A 20,675-nucleotide genomic window follows, 5' to 3' on the forward strand; every position below is an offset into this window, starting at 1 on the left:
CCACGGCAACGACGCGCCCGCGGGCGAGCTGGCGAGGGTAACTCGTGTGTAACGTGATTATGCGAGTAGTTAGGCGGCCACGTCCTGCGGCTGTTTGCCCATCACGAGTGCGGTAACATCTCAGTTTGACAAACTCAATTTCCCGCAGATGCACCGCCCCGCCCCCGCACCTACGCACCTATACCTTACACGTGCAAGTAATACTTTATTAATATAGATAAGGCATTGAAAGGAAATTGCCACTGGCCAATACAACGCCGGCCCAGGGAACCCAGGTATATAGAAGATGATAATATGATGTATAAATAAGTATCTAGTTAAATAACTGGCTGAGTAAAAGTATGTTTCTTAAAGAAAAATACATTTTTTATCACTCTTCTAGGACAAACTGTTCACCGGTGTACCAAAGTGGCGAAGTAACATTTGAAGATGTATTATTTTTTTCTGTTACCAACAAGCATAGCAAACAAGAAAACGGACAAACAAATCGATCATAAGTCTTCAAAAAATATCGTAAAGCTCAGGCTGTATGGTCGACGATCTTAGCTTGTCCCCGTTGTGGACAAATTTAAGATGAATTAAAAATGTCGGAAAACGTTGTAGCAAACTTTTATTTGATAATTATTTAATAATTAATTTGATTGTCGGGTGGTTAGGGGAGGTCTGGGCCTTTTAACCTTTTATAATGTAGGCAACCACTAGTACCGAAACGCTAAATCGCTTGGCGCTACGGTTGCCGGTAGGTCGATAACCTAACTAACCACGGCCTCAGTTTCCCACCAGCGGTTAAACATTATAATCACTAAGAGTTCATTGTTAGTCACTATATTATGTTATTTGAGTTGTGTACGCCGGTGCAGTGTGGAAAGCTCGGCGCTCGGTCGAGCTGTAGATCATTCGTCCACTCCCCGCCCGCCAGCACTCGCACAGCTTTCGTCGGCATTCGTCTGCGAACTACAAGAGGTTTATTTTACGGACTAGCATCGTGTATATAAGGAATACTTACTATGTCTTTTTGTATTGTTTTGTTTATTTTAATATCTTTTATTAATATCAGCAATCAATCAACCAATTTATTTATTTGCTGACAGATCGTAGGAACATCTATTGATGCAAATTGTATTGAGTTTGTCGTGCAAATGTTGCTTGTTCCACAGATTATATTAGATAATATCTAAGTCATGAAAATCTTAAACAGTAGAAAATATAAGACTTAAACTGTTCGGTTAAGTTGAAAAGAAAAGCTCGTGACAGATAAAATAATGATAAAATAAGACTTGAATTGATGTTTGTGGTACTTGTAGAGAGACTACCGATGTGTGTGCTTCGTATTATGTATGGTATCGTTATATCGGTCCGACGGTATGGTTGGCAGGTGCAATTCAAACGCAAGATGCTTCACTGCTGACTGATGCTGCTGTGTTGGGTTTCGTTCCTACATGAGGTGAATCACGCTTGTTACAAAACAACTGTTCGGTGTAAACGAAGGGACGTGTGTTTATAGTAGCGAGCTTATTTAGCAGTAAATATCGCAGCGAGAGCGAGCGTACAGTTAGAGTTGTCGCATAAATCTCGGCTAATGGCGGCCGCGGGGCGCGCAGTGGGCGCCGCGCGCTCCGGTGTCGTGTGACTGACAGCGATGCGCCGTTAGTGCGTTGGGTTACGTTGCGTCGTCACAGCGTCGACGCTGCGTCGTTTTCCATATATACTATGTGCCATGTCACATATTCGTCCCATTGACGTTTCGACGGAGCTCCGCTGCTACGACGGTCGGTTTCACCTTCGATCCACTAGATATTGCTACAGACTAGATTCATGCGTCGCCCTCTTGCACCGAGGGCGACGCATGAATCTATATGATGCACTCCTTCATTCTTTAAACTAAGTAATGCTCTTTTCTTTGAAAAATAATTTAGAAGTAAGTTTACAGTGTTAACATAATATTGTGCAAATAGAAACAAAGAGACTATTTTTTTTCATTTTACACATCACAACATCGTAGAGAATGTCACATCGGTGTCACTCCGAAACTGGAGCATCCTCTATATTGGCTCTACCATGTACAATGTTAAAGTGCTTGTAACTGTAGATGTGAGTGAGCCATCACTTGCTCAGTGGTGTGCGCCACGTCGCCCGCGTGTGCCGTGTGTGCCGGCTGTGTGCGCCGCAGACGCCGCAGACGCCGCAGACGCCGCAGATGTTACAATCAATTAGTTTTCTCATCAAGCGCCGAGTGCGCCAGAAGTGCGCCATTAACGCGGGGCCACTACTTTGTTAAATGAGAGTCATCTATTTCACACGCGCGCTGTTAACATTCGTCGCTGGCCGGTTGCAGGAAGCATTATCACAGAAAACATAATTATGTGGCATTACATGGAGAGAAGTTTATCAAGATTGACATAGAGAATTCAACAAATTAATTAAAAATATAATAACAATTTATTTCAGTACTATTGCGAGCTTTTTCACAGTTTACAAGCACCTTTTAGAAGTCGAGTTTTGTTTAGTGTTGTGACTGTATGAAACCATTCCATATCGAAAGAAGAGACATCTAATAGCCATATGATGTTTTATGGTTATAAATGACAAAAATCATAGCCCTATGATGTTATCACGCTAATATTACAAAGGCGAAAGTTTGTGTGTATGTTTGTTTCTCCTTGGCGTGGCTACTGAAGCGATTTGTAAATCCATAGTTCCCGTGGAATTTGTGAAAAATTTAATTCCACGTACACGAAGTCGTAAAGTGAAGCTAAGCGGTCGTACGGCAGCAACAACAGCCGTGGCCCCGCTGCCGTCGCCGCAGTCACATCAAATTAACATCGAGCGTGTAATGAAGTCGCCGGCTCCGATTGTTTCTCCATTACGCTCCCGACCTCCTGCCGACGATATACGACTCCACATTCCGAACTTTCGCTCTGATTATTGTACAACTATATTTTTTCACTATCACTTCACTTTATTGTGTAGGGACTCGACGATGAAATACTATCGCTGTGCTCATTTGTCCCTTCCATGTGTTTCTCTGGTTATATGCTATGTGTTCACAATGCAACAAGTCAGTCAATAATTGCTAATGTTAAAACAATCATAAGTAATAACGCTTCACATCGGCAAAGTATCAATTTGAATAAGAACTTAAAGTGATTCTTTGATGTAAGGCGGCATTCAAATTCAAGCAAATAGCACAACGCGAGAGCGCTCGGCCACGGTCTCGTGTCGCAGTCGCTCGTGCAATCGTTCTCAAATACCAAAACGCTGTGATGTTAATGTAACTTGAATATAAAATTCCTTTTAAAGTTCACCATTTCGTATTTTAAAACGAGACTTAAATATTAGCTCTGCTTTACTTTGATCTCTATGTGTTTTAATATTTTCTGTACAACGTACCTTTGACGAATTCTCCGCCGAGACTAACAATACTTGCAAAATTATAAATTAGAGATCTATTGCGTTCAACAACCAACTCTGAATTTTTTAGTTGATGATTTTTAACTCTGTGACGAATTTTAATAAATGAACCGTACATTGTACTCCTCCGATGAGAGCCACTCCTCCTCCTCCTCCTCCTCCTCCGCAGAGCCACTTCATCGGGCCCCAAAAGAAATGCCCAACATTTTCCGCCCAAACGAGAATTTCATTCCAAGGACCTTGATCCGAAGACTTGAGGCTAACAGCTTCACCAACGCGGCAATATTCATATAGATGTGTGTGACACGAGCAAACGCTTCAAGCCAGCATCAGTTCCGCAGCACTCGCGGATTTTACATGTTACTGTTACTGTAGTTGGTCACGTTAGGCGAGCCTGCCCGGCCGTCGGTCCAGCTAAAGCCTGAGCAGTAAAAGCGCCGTAAGCACGCGTTTACGGTCGCGCGTCGTGCGCGGGTGGAGCGGTGGGGGGGGGGGGGGGGGACATAAACACACGTGTACTGTAAGTTGTTCAATTAACATTTTATTCCCGTTTTACGAGCGGCCTCGGCGGCCCCGGCGCGTCCCGTCTCGTGTCCTTACATTATTGTGTCGAAAAAGAAAATATTGTCTAATAATAGTCAAACTTTAAACGTAAAAATCTTGCCCGATAAATAAATTATTGCTGAGTGTAGAGTCATCTCAGAACGAGAATCTTCTTTATTAATTATTTTATCTTGAAAAACAGGACACAAACCTTTATTATATGATGAATAGTCGGAGTTATTTTCATCAGATGTTATGTGACAATAAACTAAATGTTCACAAGATGACTCGAACCGCACTCATTCGTGACAGACAGACAGACAGTCCCGCGCCGTCATCTGACTGCGTAGCGTCACCGTAGCGGCGTAGCGCCTCGTAGAGCTTTAGTGCTGACGCTCAGTTCATTATATTTATTTATTTTTATTTTTTAACCATGAGTACTATTTGCACACTTGCAGGATGACTATACGGATAGTCTCAATATATTAACAGTTAAGTATTGATGGACTGAAAAAACGAACTTATGCTATTGAACCTAGACATGCCTCATGGCACTGCACACACACCGCTGCACAGATGCACAATTGCACAGTCGCACAGCGCAACAAGTCGCACCTACTGTCAACACCAGCGGGCTGCTCAGTCGATCTGCACAACAACATATTGCCTAGTATCAATTCATGGACACGTATCTAAGAAAAGTTTTAAATTAATATTGTTCATTTAATATAAAGTTTGTTTCGTATCCGTGAATAAATAAAATGGTGATGAGTATGTATATCGTCAGCGCCACCGTCTGTAAACAGTCAAACGTGTACAAAGCTGTCGAGTGGCCACTTCCCGCTCCGCTACACTGCGTACTCAGCGTGATACAAACTTATTTCAACAATAGCCTCCCCCCCCCGCGCCTGCGGTCACCCGCGCACAAAAAGATCGTTATAAAGCCGAGGAGCCATTAGTGTCACCGATCACAGCGTGACACGGATTAGAGCGCCAGTGACACGTTTGATAAATGTGTCGCTCGCAGCGCGGTCGCGCGGGTGTCGCCTTAGATGAGTGGCGTAGTCCGAAACGTGTCTTCAGTTTTTGAGGTCTCCTAACGATGGAAGCACAATGTAAAATTGGTACCAAAATGATTACTGTGACAAACTACACACTATGTAATACCTTTTTTTGGATTTGACTACCGGACATCAAAAAAAACGATGAAAATACCTAGATTTAAAATTTTTAAAATAATATTTTCACTTATAATATATCTGGTCTGTTACATTGCCATCTTAGATTGCATCATCACTTACCATCAGCTGAGATTGTAGTCAAGGGCTAACTTGTAAAGAATAAAAAAAGATATCGTGAGTGATTAATTTTGAAAATTAGGAATTTACGCATTTTTATCGTTTAATCAATGTCCGGCTCGAATCCAAAAAATATGTATTACATCGTGTGTGGTATGTTACAACAATCATTTTGGTACTCATTATACATTGTGCTTACAGAGTTGGGGGTCAAGTTACATTTTGGTTGTTAGCCGCTCACCGTCACTTGTCGGCGGGCGCGGGGGTGGGTTGACATCCCCGCTGCTCGACGTTCAAATAATAAATCTAAAACTACCCTATACTTTTGATGAACGTTATAACCCGGACCAAGATTAGCTTGCTGCGGGTCCGGTCCGCATTATTTTTTGAACCTCGATTTTGTATATAATATTGTATTCATTGAACATTGAACTTTGGATACCGTATCTGCCGTCTGCACCGTATGTTGTTAACGTGTGTGGCTTTGGGGCATGAAGTGCTGGGATCGAGTCGAGAGAACAGAGAGAGCTCTGTAATATAGAGCTTTCTCAACATTACAGAGCCCTTAGCTCCTTCAGTACACAAAACTAGCCGACGCCCCGCGATTTCACTCGCGTAGCTCCCGTACCCGTGAGAGTGAGGGGACAACATTCAGTTCAGTAGATCCAGAGACCAGACCTCCTACTGTGCCACAAACTTTACATTTGTATACATTTTAGTATAGATATTTTAATTTACTTGTAACTGACAAAATTTCTTAATTGATTATATTTTTGTTAGTGCTACCAATTTCGCTAACGAAAACGACTAACGTTTACAAAGTTTACTCGAAACAGTTTTAGCCATCTTTCCGTCAAAGTTTACAAGACTATATTGCTTACAAATAGTTTATATAGCTACATCTATTTATTTAAATTCAACATATTTTAGGAATCGTCCGTACGAAAAGAACCATTAATTTCCATTTAGCATAATTATAATTTATTCGTATTTGAAACTCAAACCCAAGAACAACCGCGTATTTAAATGAAAGTCTAAAGTTTGTTCTGCGTATTGTTTTGTTGTTAACGGCTCTTGTAATCATTATTTTAATTATTCGGAATGAAAGGAAGAAATTAATTAATCGACATAAAATCATCTGACAACGCGTAACTAACGATGTCAGCCGTGTAACGTCGGTCACATACACTAGGCTGGCCAAGTATTCAAAAAATATAGAAAATACACCAATAACCACATTTCGATATTTTTTCGCTGCCTGCCCCCTAGCACTGCCAGCGCTGAGCACTTACCGCCAGTGACCAGCGTCTCTATATTTTAGAGTTATTAAATATCACGTGTCTCAAAATGGTGAAGGAAAATCATCGTGAGGAAACCTGCATACCAGAGAATTTTCATAATTCTCTGCGTGTGTAGTCTGCCAATTGGGCCAGCGTGGTGGACTATTGGCCTAACCCCTCTCATTCTGAGAGGAGACTCGAGCTCTGCAGTGAGTCGAATATGGGTTGATAAAGATGAAGAAGAAGAGATCAACTCGAACTTTACCTCTTCATAATATTAGTACAGATATACACATTTTACGGTGTTCTTTGAAATGTTTGATATTCCATTAAATGTGTAAACAATTAGAACTAAGTACGTTATACACGAAACGAAACAACAGCATGAACTATTTTTAGAACTGAGTTGACTCACAGCGTCTGCTCAAATTTTAAATGCATTAAATGGAAGACTGTACCAACTCGAAGTGAAGAGATGGAGACATTAATTTTGAAATTAATAAAAAAAATTTTACAGCGATATAAAAATATTACTCGCTCCTAATTCGGAACGCAACAATTCAGTGCAGACGTAAATTAATTAACAAAATTGGCAATTTAACTTTATTTAGTACATTTCAGTTGTTTCACGAGCAAAGTTCGCGACACTTTTAAAAGAGTTTGTCAGAGGGGAAGGTCCAGTCGAGGGAGCTCCGGGCTATGGCACTTTCGGTAACTTTTTGAGTTGGGATTTTTTTCTATATAAAATATTGCTTAATTTTCGACCTCGGCGAGCCCTGTGTTTGTATAAGTCAGTCTCAAAATTCTTTGTTATTATTGCAAATAAATTTTAAATGTCTGGCAGTAGTTTGTTCGCTATAGTCGAGATACAGCGATCCAATACGGTAATCGGAAAGTAGATCGTATTGATCAATTAAACTCGGCGCAGAGACGCGTCCCAGCGGTGGGCTCTTTTGATCGGAAAACCGTTTCAGTCCCGCGGGAAATCAGACAAAAATGGACTCTTTGTATTTTGTTTCATCAACAGTAGGTTAGCAATTACATTTTTGAGAATAACTTAAAAGCAAAATTACATTTTAAACTGTAGCAACTGGTTTCACTCATCAATGAGTGAAAATTTTTGGTTTTGAAAACGTGTATTTAGAACTATGTGCATATATGTACATAGAAGATGTTTCATAACAACAGTATGATGCGCGACTAGTTTCGAACTGATCCGCGAGTTCTATGTAGATTTTGTTCGCGCAACGTTACGTAAAGCAAACTGTATAATAACAAAATAAATGTACGAGTCGCGAGCACGACCTCATCTCATTCTCCTCCTCATTGTCATTACCGTACTAAACCTAAACCTCACGGCGGCGGCGCTGCGGGCGGAGAAAAAATATAAATGGATACCAGTAACACAGTGTATCGACGCGCCGGGCTCGCACCGACAGGCGGCGCTGGATAAATTGAACATTTAACACAAGCTTCACCCCGCCGAGGTTCATAATCTAATCTACAATGAATAACAAATGTGTGCGATACGCCATGAACTTGCGCTAAGGAGCGGCTGCTTCTATTCATTAATGAATATCAAAATCAACAACAACTAGTGCAATAGAATTTAAACTGACAGATTTTCCATAGCGATAAAAATTAATCAATAACAAACACTTCAGTACCCAAGCAGGGTTTTTACTCGTATAGTCTTTGGGAGTTGCTCATCGTGTAAAACGCGCGCCGGTTCTGACGGTTAATAAGTTTGTCATTGGGTTAGGCTCGCCGTTGTTCATCGTCGAGAAATAGATGTAATATAATGAGCTGCTGAGTGTGCACAGGGTGGCAAGTGTTCACTCGAGCACAAAGTCTATCGGCAGGCAGCCAGACAACACAGCAGAATCGAAGGAAGCTGGCGATTTGATGATTGTCAGCCGGATGATACAGACGACCTGTCTGATGTCAGTGTAGCATAGTTGTTCTCTACAGGGAGGGCCTGGGTTCGATTACCATCATACCCACAAAGTCGTACTACTGAACGATCCAGTACGATACCACGTAGAAAACAGTAGAGGTATGGGTAAAATAATAATAGTACCTCTCCCAAGTAAATCTGCTTCTATCTAAATTATCTTCCGACTGCAGCCACGTAACATCAGGTGAGAGCACTCAAGGGTTTACTTATCATTTAGTTAAAAAATATATAGGAGACTGGCGATTCCGATCAAACTAAATACTTGTACTATTTAATATGTATTCTATGTTAGTACAATTTTTGTTGGTGGAATGAAATGCACTGAGTAAATAGAATTCAATTTAAACAGTGTTCGTTGTACAAATCGCACCAATTAGCGGCGAGCGTTGCCTGAACCAGGTTTTAATTAGTCGCGTGTCACGTGTGTCACACGTCGGCTGACACGTGACACCGAACTCGTGCGGCGCCGTGTGTGTGGCGACTGTCACGGGCCGTCGTGACGATTGCTGTTGCTGTACGATTACAGGTACTGTCACCGGGACGCGCGGAGTTATTCGACGACATCGAGCCGGCAGGGCAGTCACTAGGCATCACAAACCATATGCATGCGGTTCAAAAGCGTGTACATATTTTGTTTAGATAATGATGATGGTGGTGGTGTCATGACGTGCTACGAGTAAGTGTATGACGTCCGAGATGAGGACAAGGACAGGGACGCCAGGTAATCTCCATCAACCCTACCGACAAAGACGTACCGCCAAGCTATTTAGCGTTCCGGTACGATGTCGTGTAGAAACCGAAAGGAGTGTAGATTTTCATCCTCCTCCTAACAAGTTAGCCCGCTTCCATCTTAGGCTGCATCATCACTTACCATCAGGTGAGATTGTAGTCAAGGGCTAACTTGTCAAGAATAAAAAAATAAAAAAAATTAACCTGTGTTGAGTAGAGCATTGCCTTCGTGCTCCTCCCTACTGCTATATGGAATGTTCAACACTACATTGAACACTATCGATACGTTACGATTACTAAAAACAATGAACAGGAACGAAGGTCTAAGTGCTCCTCGAGTCACTAGCTCGTAACGCCACCTTTGCAAATCCGAGCTGCAACTAAAAATTTTTGCAAGGAGGAAAAACCCATTCACAAGCTTGACCATAGATGGAACCCAAGATATCATGACTTGCAGCCGCACAGGCTCACCACTGCACTACAGTGCACTTGCTCAGCAATCACAGGAGAGTTGTGACCGAAGGTGCATACACAAGGAACATTCAGCGGGACAAGAAAAATATACGTAAGAATAATTATTATTATTCTAAGTACCTACATATTGCTATATGCTCGTATGTATATGTATGTTTGTTTGCGTGTACTAGTTCGGTAAATGAAATCGATATAGAAGTTCGGCCGGCGCTGTGCTGTATGCAACTCACTCGTAGCTACAAACTTTACTGTAACACAAATACGTTTTCTGATTGAGAATTCCATTCTAGTTCGTGTTCGCGCACAATGGGCAACTTTCGTCTCTGCTTTACTCAATATCTGGGAATGAGAAATTCAAAAGAAATTGCAAAATCCCCTGCGGCGGCGAATATATGTAAAAAGAAAACCTCTTTAATATTATTTCTTTTTGGTAATTTACTTTTTTTTTCATGACTTTGTCACATTTGAAATATTCGATATATTATTATTGACTTAACAGCAAAACATTAAAATTTTTATTAAAATATAAAGTAAATGTAAATAATAGCTTTGAATGTTGTTTTTATATTTTATTTATAGGTAAGTTTTAGTTTAGGATTTAATTTAATTATTTAATGTAAAATGTAATATTGTAAATAACAATTATATTTTATTTATAGAAACACAAACAAGCTTTTATTACTACTATCACATTCATGTGAAATAATTATCATTATAAAACAACATTTATGCAACTATTTTACGAAAAATGGAGAAACTGAGGTTTGATTTTGAAGTAAAACCAACAAGTGATGGAAAATCAAACGCAATATGTGTAACTTCGATTGCCACACCTGATGGTAAGACTTTCAGTATACCAGAGGAATATCAGCCGGTAAATCTCCACCAAACAATTTATAATACTCCAAACTTTATTAAGGTAAAAAAATCCTTGAATAAAAGATACCAAACGAGAAAAGTCTGGATAACCTTAACTAAGGAAATAAAAGATATTTATTTGGATGCGGAGCAAAATGTACAATTTTATGATTTTTATCTCGAAGAAATGCTAAACTATTCCGAAATTATACCTAGTGGTTCACATGGAGTACTAGAAAAATTGTTAGAAAAAATGCTTGAAGAAAGACAAAACAAACCTGAAAATCAAAATTTAGGGAATATTGCAAAAGATTTCATGATTGAAAAATTCAATGGTAGAAACTCAAATGCTTATCAATGGCTAAAGGATTTTAATAAAGAATGTGAACGTTTTGACATAAAGGAAGATATAACGAAAATTAAAGTTTTAAAAAATTTTATGGAGCAATCTAGTGTCGATTGGTATAGTTGTATGATAATGAAACATACAATAGAATCAGAATGGGACAAATGGGAAAAAAGTTTTTGTGAAACATTTGCAAACAAAGGATTGTCACCCATTAGATATGCTCTGTCCTTTAAATATCAAACAGGTTCATTACTTGCATATGGTTTAAAAAAAGAAAAACTTTTACTGGAAGTAAGGAAATCAATTGATACCGAAACACTTATTGACCTTATAGCGGTTGGATTACCGAATTATGTGGGGGATCAGATTGATCGAGCAGCTTTAAAAAGTACTGAGGATCTTTATTATGAAATTGGGAAATTGGAACACCTTGTAAGAAATAATAAATATGACAATAAAAACAGTATTTGCTCTGACATTAAATTAAATAAAAAGGAACAAACAAAACCATGCCCCATATGTGTGAAAGAAAAAAAGGGGAAACGTTACCATTTAATGGAAAATTGTTGGTTTAAGGATAAAGATAAAACAGGAGTTGTTAAAACTGTAAATAACTCTGAATTGGAAGTTGAACTGAATGAAGAGAGTCCAAAAAACTAGATGTGCCACCATTAATAAAAGTAAAGTTACTATTGAATGATACGTTAGAAATTTCTGGAATTTATGATTCAGGTTCGAATGTATCATTGATTAATGCAAAATTATTAAAAATACAGAAAAATGATAATTCAAACAATACCCAAATAGTAAGCTTGAAAACTATTAATGGTGAGAAGAAAACAAAAGGTATAATAAAACTTAAAATAAAAATATACAATATTGAAAGAGTTATGGATATCTTCGTAATAGATAATGAACATTTTAATTATGACTTTTTGATTGGACTAGATTGTATTAAAAACTTTAAGTTGATGCAAAATGAACAACTAAAAATCGTACAGTTTAATGATCCAAAAGAAAATGAAGACATAAATAAATACGAAGTGAATTTCAATGAACATATTGACACGGCAAATTTTGAAATATTGGTTAATCATCTTGATTTATCCCAACAATCAGAAATCGATAAGTTGGTAGAAAAATATAAACAAGTGTTTGCTAAGGATAAATATGATATCGGTACTGTACGGGATTATAAAGCACATATTGATTTAAGTGTAGATAAATATTGTTGCAAACGTCCTTACAGATGTACAGCTGAAGACAGAATTGAAATAGAAAGCCAGATATCAAAACTATTAAAAAATAATTTAATTGAGGAATCTTATAGCCCATTTGCTGCCCCAGTTACTTTAGCATATAAAAAAGAAGACGGTAAGAGAACAAGGTTATGTATAGATTTTAGAGAATTGAACAAAATTGTTATTCCCCAATCGCAACCATTTCCGTTGATTGAAGATTTAATGATCAAAGCTGTGAATTGCGAATATTTTTCTACTTTTGACATAAATTCAGCCTTTTGGTCAATTCCTTTGAAAATAGAAGATAGATACAAAACTGGCTTTGTTACACAAGAAGGACATTTTCAATGGACGTGTCTTCCGTTTGGATTAAAGACTGCGTCAGCCATTTTCCAAAGAATATTGGGAAATATTATAAGAAAATACGAACTTTCTGGTTTTGCAGTAAACTTTATAGATGACATTTTAATTTTTTCTAAAACTTTTGGAGAACATATATTACATATATCTAAGTTACTTGAGGCAATACTAAAGGAAGGCTTAAAACTGAAATTTTCAAAATGTACTTTTGCGGAAAAATACGCAAAATATTTGGGTCACATAATAGAAAATAATTCAGTAAGGCCTTTGAAAGATTATTTGTCTGCTGTAAAAAACTTTCCACTTCCAAAAACAAAAAAAAATATACGCCAATTCTTAGGAAAAGTTAATTTTCATCATAAATTCATACCACACAGTGCAATTATTTTAGATCCATTACACAATTTATTAAGAAAAGATGTGAAATTCATATGGACTGCAGAATGTCAAGAAGCATTTGATAAAATAAAAACATTATTATGTTCAAAACCAGTTCTAAATATTTTTGACCCAGAACTACCAATATACATTTATACAGACGCTAGTATAAAGGGTGTAGGAGCGGTTTTGAAACAAAAAGATAAAAATGAGGATATAAGACCAGTTGCTTATTTCTCAAAAAAGTTAACTGAAACTCAAAAAAAGAAGAAAGCTATATATCTAGAGTGCCTAGCAATAAAAGAATCTATAAAATATTGGCAACACTGGCTTATGGGAAAAGAATTTATTGTATATTCAGATCATAAACCATTAGAAAACATGAACATTAAATCAAGGACTGATGAGGAACTAGGAGATTTGATGTATTATTTATCTCAATATAACTTCAAGATAAAATATAACCCAGGAAAATCCAACCAGGAAGCCGACTGCTTAAGCAGAAACCCAGTTTTAGAACCACACGAAAACAGAGATGATTGTTTAAAAGTTGTAAATTTAATAAGTCTACAAGATATAAAGAATGACCAATATAGAAATCAAGACCTACAAAAACAAAAACTTATTAACAAAAATGGAATTTACTACAAAAAGAATAAAAGACGGGAAAAGATTATATTATCAGAAGAGATGAGCATAAATCTTATAAAAGATGTTCACGTTAGTTATTGTCACATTGGGAGGACCCAGATGATAAATAAATTAACACCATTTTATACAGCAAAAAATTTCATCAAAAACATTAAAGAAATGTGTGATGAATGTGAAACTTGTATTAAAAACAAATCAAGGAAGAAATCAAAATATGGTTTAATGTCTCATTTAGGTCCTGCAACACAACCTTTTCACATTGTATCAATTGATACCATTGGCGGTTTTGGAGGATTACGATCAACAAAAAAATACTTACATCTTTTAGTTGATCATTTCACAAGATATGCTTATATTTCTACATCAAAGACACAAAGCTCCACAGATTTTATTAAACTAATGAAAAATGTTACAGAAACTTACAAAGTAGATATGGTATTAACAGACCAGTACCCTGGTATCAATTCCAAGGAATTCAAAGAATTTCTGAACCAGGAAAATATAAAAATGATTTTCACTGCTGTGGATACACCTTTTTCAAATGGGCTTAATGAAAGGCTAAATCAAACATTAGTTAATAAAATAAGGTGTAAGATTAATGAAAATCAGAATAAAACAGCATGGAGTACAATTGCGCAAAAATGTGTAGAAAAATATAATGAAACAGAACACACTGTTACGAAATTTGCTCCAAAATACCTTTTAGAAGGAGAAAATGTGAATATTTTGCCAAATGAACTGAAATCAAGATACACTAAAGACGATCTAGAAAGAGACAGAAAACTAGCTCTGGAAAACACACTAAAATCTCACAATTATAATAAAAAAATATTCGACCAGAATAGGCAAGTATATAGATTGAAAATAGGAGATAGAGTATATGTAGAAAACGGAAATCGTTTAAATAGAAAGAAAACCGATGAATTAAGAATTGGACCGTTCAAAATTGTACAAAGGATTTCCAATTCAATCTATGAAGTTGATACCGGCCACAAAAAAGCGGAATCAAACTTTTATCATATCACAAAACTGTATCCTGTTCTTAATTAGAGAACAATTATAAATTAGAGAACATTATTTAGATAAAGTTCTTTTTTAGGGGGGGGGAGATGTAAAAAGAAAACCTCTTTAATATTATTTCTTTTTGGTAATTTACTTTTTTTTTCATGTCTTTGTCACATTTGAAATATTCGATATATTATTATTGACTTAACAGCAAAACATTAAAATTTTTATTAAAATATAAAGTAAATGTAAATAATAGCTTTGAATGTTGTTTTTATATTTTATTTATAGGTAAGTTTTAGTTTAGGATTTAATTTAATTATTTAATGTAAAATGTAATATTGTAAATAACAATTATATTTTATTTATAGAAACACAAACAAGCTTTTATTACTACTATCACATTCATGTGAAATAATTATCATTATATATATAAAAAAAATCAGACGATGTTTATTTTCTTATTTGCTCGAATCGTAACATTAATTGTGTCTAACTATATCAGTAACTCAAACAAATGAAAACAAGAAGGAGTTCGATTAACTTTTACATCTGCAAAACTGATTCATGCGAATAAAAATACCTATAGAAAAATACTTTGTTACCTACTTGCTTAAAGCTATAATTACTTATTTTTTGATGGTCATATTTACAATACAATATTTTCTAAATCGACTCAAGAAGAGTCTAATAGTAGATTTCGGCGGTGCAGGAGGGGATCACTAAACCAATAGCTAAGCGACTTAGCGTGAAGTACGATGCCGCTTAAAAACAATCAGTAGTATGGATTGCATTACGGGACGCTCAGCTTCTGGAGCGAGCTTCGGCTGAACGGAATGTATCAGCGGCACACACAGGACCCACGCACAGCGCCCGACCACAGCGCGAAAACGGCCCGTGAGGATGTAGAACGAGAGGATAAAGTCAAAGTCAAAGATCATGTACTTCAAAGAAGCTTAGTTTACAAGAACTTTCAAAACGCCAGGTAAAAAATATTAATAGATAATAAAATAAAAAAACAAAATAAAATAAAAATCTTTTATTTCGACTCCCAAAGGGGGTCACAAAGGGGATCATAGTAGTGACTGATGGGAGGCTTCGGCCGTGGCTAGTTACCACCCAAACGACGTACGGCAAAGACGTACCGCCAAGCGATTTCCGTAGGTTCCGGTGCGATGTCGTGTAGAAACCGAAAGGAGTGTGGATTTTCATCCTTCTCCTAACTAGTTTGCCCGCTTCCAGCTTAGATTGCATCATCGCTTACCACCAGGTGAGATTGTAGTCAAAGTCAAAGAATAAAAAAAAATTGTTAATGGTGATAATAATATTATAGAATTATACATCGTCAAGTTAGCTCGGTGCAAGAGGTGCTCTGTGCTGGCGGAAATGCTTACACAACAATTTCCCGCGCGCTGTAATGTAGCGCTAATGGGCAGCGCAAACACGCGCCCGCCTGCCCGCCCGCCCGCCGCACCATTGTAAAGGCCCCCGCAGACCGCATTGTCTGGCGCGGCCGGACGCACAAAGCCTGCGGAGATAAATCATGCCACAATGCCCGTAATTCTTTCGTTCTACATTCGTCGTTTGTCTTTTAGTTTAATAATGGTATCGTCCGCGTGTTTACGGTCTAAGAAGTGTACTTATTAGCTAGATCTTCTTAGTTGTAAGCTATGAGTTTGCGAGCCCACGCTCCTATTTATTTACTGTGCTGCTACCTGGTTTTAAATGGTAGGAGGTTTCGAAAGTTCTGACTTCAATCGTATATCTTTTATTACTTTCTTTGGGATGCTAAACACGATCTTGGTTTATGAATGATGAGTTTAGTCAGCTCGTTGATCTTAACTTTCTGAATGTATAGCGTACTCATCACTGGCTCGTTACTTACTGCAAGTCAACAGCTCCGCCACTCGTGTAGATGTCTTACGGCGCTCACGAGCGAGCTCGAGAGCGAGCGAGCGTGTGTCGTGTGTCAACACTCCGCCGGACGCTGGAGAGTGCTTCACTACACTTCACTTCACTTTGTCCTCCACTTTCAGGCTAATGTAGTCCTTTCTATTAACGTTCAATGTATTTTGTATTAGCAGACCCGACGTTATTCTCTACGATTTTTTTTTCGTATTCACGAATTTATTTTTGTTCTCAAATTAAACAAAAACAGTGAGATGGTAACATTTTGTAACTTGATATGCTATAAATATAAAAACATTATCTCCTAAAACTGGGTCCGATGGTGAACATAAATAAATCTAAATCACGCAAAAGTCCACTGAAATACTTAAAATGCTAACTAAGTATCTATTAAACCAGCAATTTTTAAATAATGCTCTTACAATACAAATATTCAGTAATTTATGTTTTTTCAGTAAAATACCTAAATACTCGAGTATAAAAAGAACAAATATATAAAGGATTTGTGGTAAACAAAAAATGATTGGATTTTTAATATTTCACGATAGATTAATTGACTCGTTGTTCCTGAAGTATGAGGGTCACAGTATCGTTAATATTGTTGACAAAATGTGAGGCAAAGTTGCCCCAAAGGAAATAATACTGTCATGGCCGGGGACGACTTTAGGCAACCCTTTCTTATATATTATTGACCAGTGTTTACATTAAGACAGGATATAAATAAATTTATTAAGAGCCGTGATAGCCCAGTGGATATGACCTCTGCCTCCGATTTCGGAGGGTGTGGGTTCGAATCTGGTCCGGGGCATGCACCTCCAACTTTTCAGTTGTGTGCTTTTAAGAAATTAAATATCACGTGTCTCAATCGATGAAGGAAAACATCGTGAGGAAACCTGCATACCAGAGAATTTCTTAATTCTTTGCGTGTGTGAAGTCTGCCAATCCGCGTTGGGCCAGCGTGGTGGACTATTGGCCTAACCCCTCTCATTCTGAGAGGAGACTTGAGCTCAGCAGTGAGCCGTATATGGGTTGATAACGACGATAAATAAATTTGTTAGCTATTAATTATATTGACAATATTATTAGGTATGTGCGAGCACCTTTTCTCGTTCTAACGCCTGTGTTTCCTTCCTTCCATCTGTGTGTGTATGAAGACAGAGCGGAGTCTCGTATGTCTCCCAGGTCTGTGCTCGGCCGCCCGTGTCATCGAACCATGGAAACATAATGAACCCATCGGGCCGGCAACTCTATTCCATTGGACATTGTTTTTGCGAGATGCGTGAAAATAAATCGATAAAATTTCATTTCATTGGAATTACAGTGGAGAGATAAATATATTCATGAAACTACGCTTGTAGCTGCGTATTTGGTTATTTTTGTTGATTTGCTTCTTTGTTGGAGTATTGTTGTGTCCTTGCGAAGTGTTACGTAAGTCAAAGTGAAACCCGCCCCAAGTTCGGTGCTCGGGCGGCGCGGCGCTCGGGGCGAGGCGCCGGCCACTTACGTATAAACTTTTATAAAAAGCAATGAAGAGTAAAGATTGAACGTTTTATCTCGTGATGGAGACGATTTCAAGTTTTCCCAATAACCATAACTCTCGGCCGAGGGCGGGAGGGGGAGGTATTTACGACGCCGTTTTAACGTAAAGGCGTCGAACTTTACTAATAGAAACGATAAATCCTTTATGATTTCGCTCGACATGTGCCCGCCGCCCGGCGCCGCGTGTCATGTGTGTCGAGCACCGGGCGGGGGCGCGGGGCGCGGGGCGGCAGCTGTCAGCTTCACACTACACTCATAAGTGACAGCGGTTCCCCACTCGACCCGCACCCACGACCCGCGCGCAGTATGGTGATTTACATAGCGCCCTTCTCGCACATGCTTTTTATTATTATTAGTCATTTCTAATTAATTGAATAAAATAGTATTTTTATACCGGACTGCTGAATTTTTCAAGTGTAGGTATGTGATTGTACCTCTGTGTATGTCACAGCCGGTGGCGCGGTCTTCAGCGTACTCGTACTCATCTCAGTTTCGGGAATAGAAGACTTCATTTATATTGAAATTCCAATACGATTTATCTATTTAACGAATAAATAGTATTTTATTCATTAAATAGATATATTATTGTATATCAAAATTGTATTACAAATACATTATACAAGTACCACATGTGCCCGAACTACAAAAGTTCTGTAATAAATGAAATTGAAATACTCTAGTAACTGACAGACGCAGAGAGAGACGGAGCGATCGTGTCAACGGTTTACAAACATTCGGCGACAAAATGTAATAAACTTCTGGATCGACTCGTATCGAGAGCAAACTTTGTGAAAGAAAATATATTTATTTTCCCTTCTCTAAACGAGATTTATAAACACCCCTCCCGCTCCCCGCCCCGCCGCCCGCCCGCGGCGCCGCTCGCGCGGAGCGGATGCGGACACCGCGGATCCAATTTCCTGAGCCTCGTCTCGTGGCCCAAGATGGAGCCAGTCAATCGAACCGGAGCCGAGATAGGAGCTCGCGATACGCCGCGATGTGCTGTCGTTATGACGTCAGAGTGACGTCACATGACGTGCAGGGTAGATGTAGATTTTGTGCAGCTACCCGCGGAATTGCGCCGGGCGGACGTGCCGGGGCGGACTCTGGACTATTGTGATACTGAATCTCTATATTACTTTGCTAATGCATTCAATATTTTTGCAAGTATAAACGCATTCAGTACTGCATATACATAATATATGTATTTTTAAATTAGGTATGAATAACACTATTTGCAAAGTTCCCAAACTACAACTGTGTGTTTAGTTAAGTCAAACAAACTCACAACGAATATCAACTTCGATGTTAAATTTAATGTTTAATGATTAAAATATACTTTAATCATTAAACATTATATCAATTGATCATATGATATGATTTATATTGTAATGCAAGTCCATCTACAGGGCGAGTATGAATATACATCAGGCGGCGCGAGCGGCGGCCCACACTGTACCACGTGTCGCGCTGTCGCTCATCGCGTTACCGACTGAGAGACTCTCATTGAGCAGCCGCACAAAGGATACTACTAAGTGTAGCGTTTGGCATATAAACTAAAAAAAAATATGTAGTTTAGGACACTGTCACTGGTATTTGAGAAATTAAATAATGATTTTAGAAGCATTAGAGCTTTTTGGGAGCTTTATCGAGGAAGTACAAAGGACATAGCCGCCGGTGTAATTGTTATATCCTTGTGGGCCCCGCACCTCCAGAACATCACTTACTCCGTTCTTGTGAATAGTTTATGCGACGGAGTACCACTTACCGTCAGATGAACAAAATTTTCGGTACCTCAATTATTATTACAACAAAACTGTAGGCAGCCTACCTATTGCAATGTATAATATTTGCCTAGATATAAACACAGGAATCGTTGTTTACTCAATCTGGCAAATGTCACAACTGCCAGTATTCTTTCAATGTACTAGCCGTCGTTCGCACGTTCTAATACAACAAATGCATTCCCAAGTGTATGTTCACACGAAAGCTTTTTAAAACACACTTTTATACGAGCAGTGTTGCATTTTCAATTATTATTATTATTATTATTATTATTATACTAGCGCGCGCCCGCGACGCGTCCGCGTAAAACTTTGGAGTAAACTTTCTTCAACAAATCCCATTTACAGCAAACAATTACTAACTGTTAACTACCTTTCTGCCAAATTTAAAGTTTGTAGCAAACAAAATGAAAGACTTTCATTCAAACTTGCCAGAGCCTTTAGACCTCCTTAATCCGGCCCTGCCGCTAAATCCGTTTTTAGCGAATACCTACTAACTAAAGACTACTTCCCTGCCAAATTTCATCTTTGTATATCTAGCGGTTTTCGAAATTTCGTGATGAATGACCTTTTGCATTTATACGAGTATATTAAGATTTGAACACTTTTTTAACGTCCGCTAAAGAAACTCTCGTGTGAATGGGGGAGGGGGGGCTTACGGTCGAATTTTTCTCGTTTTCCCAGAATCCAATAAACCAAAATATACCAATATATATCACCAATAATAGTTTGATGACTAAAAATAAAAAAAAAATAGAAAAACAATTGTTTTTTAATATCAATATTTATAAAGTAAGTAAAGTATAACGATAAAGTAGAACGATGTGCTTGTCTGTACTAAAAACTACACAATTAAATTTAAGAGAAATAAAAATCACGTACCTATTTGAATTTTAAAATATTTTCTACATTT

At 38.1% G+C, this 20,675-nt stretch overlaps 1 protein-coding gene across 1 annotated transcript in view; it reads right to left on the bottom strand.

Moving 5' to 3' along the window:
- Nucleotides 1–20,675, bottom strand: part of LOC112049839 (calcitonin receptor) — a 71,719-nt gene that overhangs the window by 35,166 nt on the left and 15,878 nt on the right. The gene's annotated exons all lie outside the window — the stretch shown is intronic.

Source organism: Bicyclus anynana, chromosome 14 (assembly GCF_947172395.1).
Source record: "Bicyclus anynana chromosome 14, ilBicAnyn1.1, whole genome shotgun sequence".
NCBI classification, from domain to species: Eukaryota; Metazoa; Arthropoda; class Insecta; order Lepidoptera; family Nymphalidae; genus Bicyclus; species Bicyclus anynana.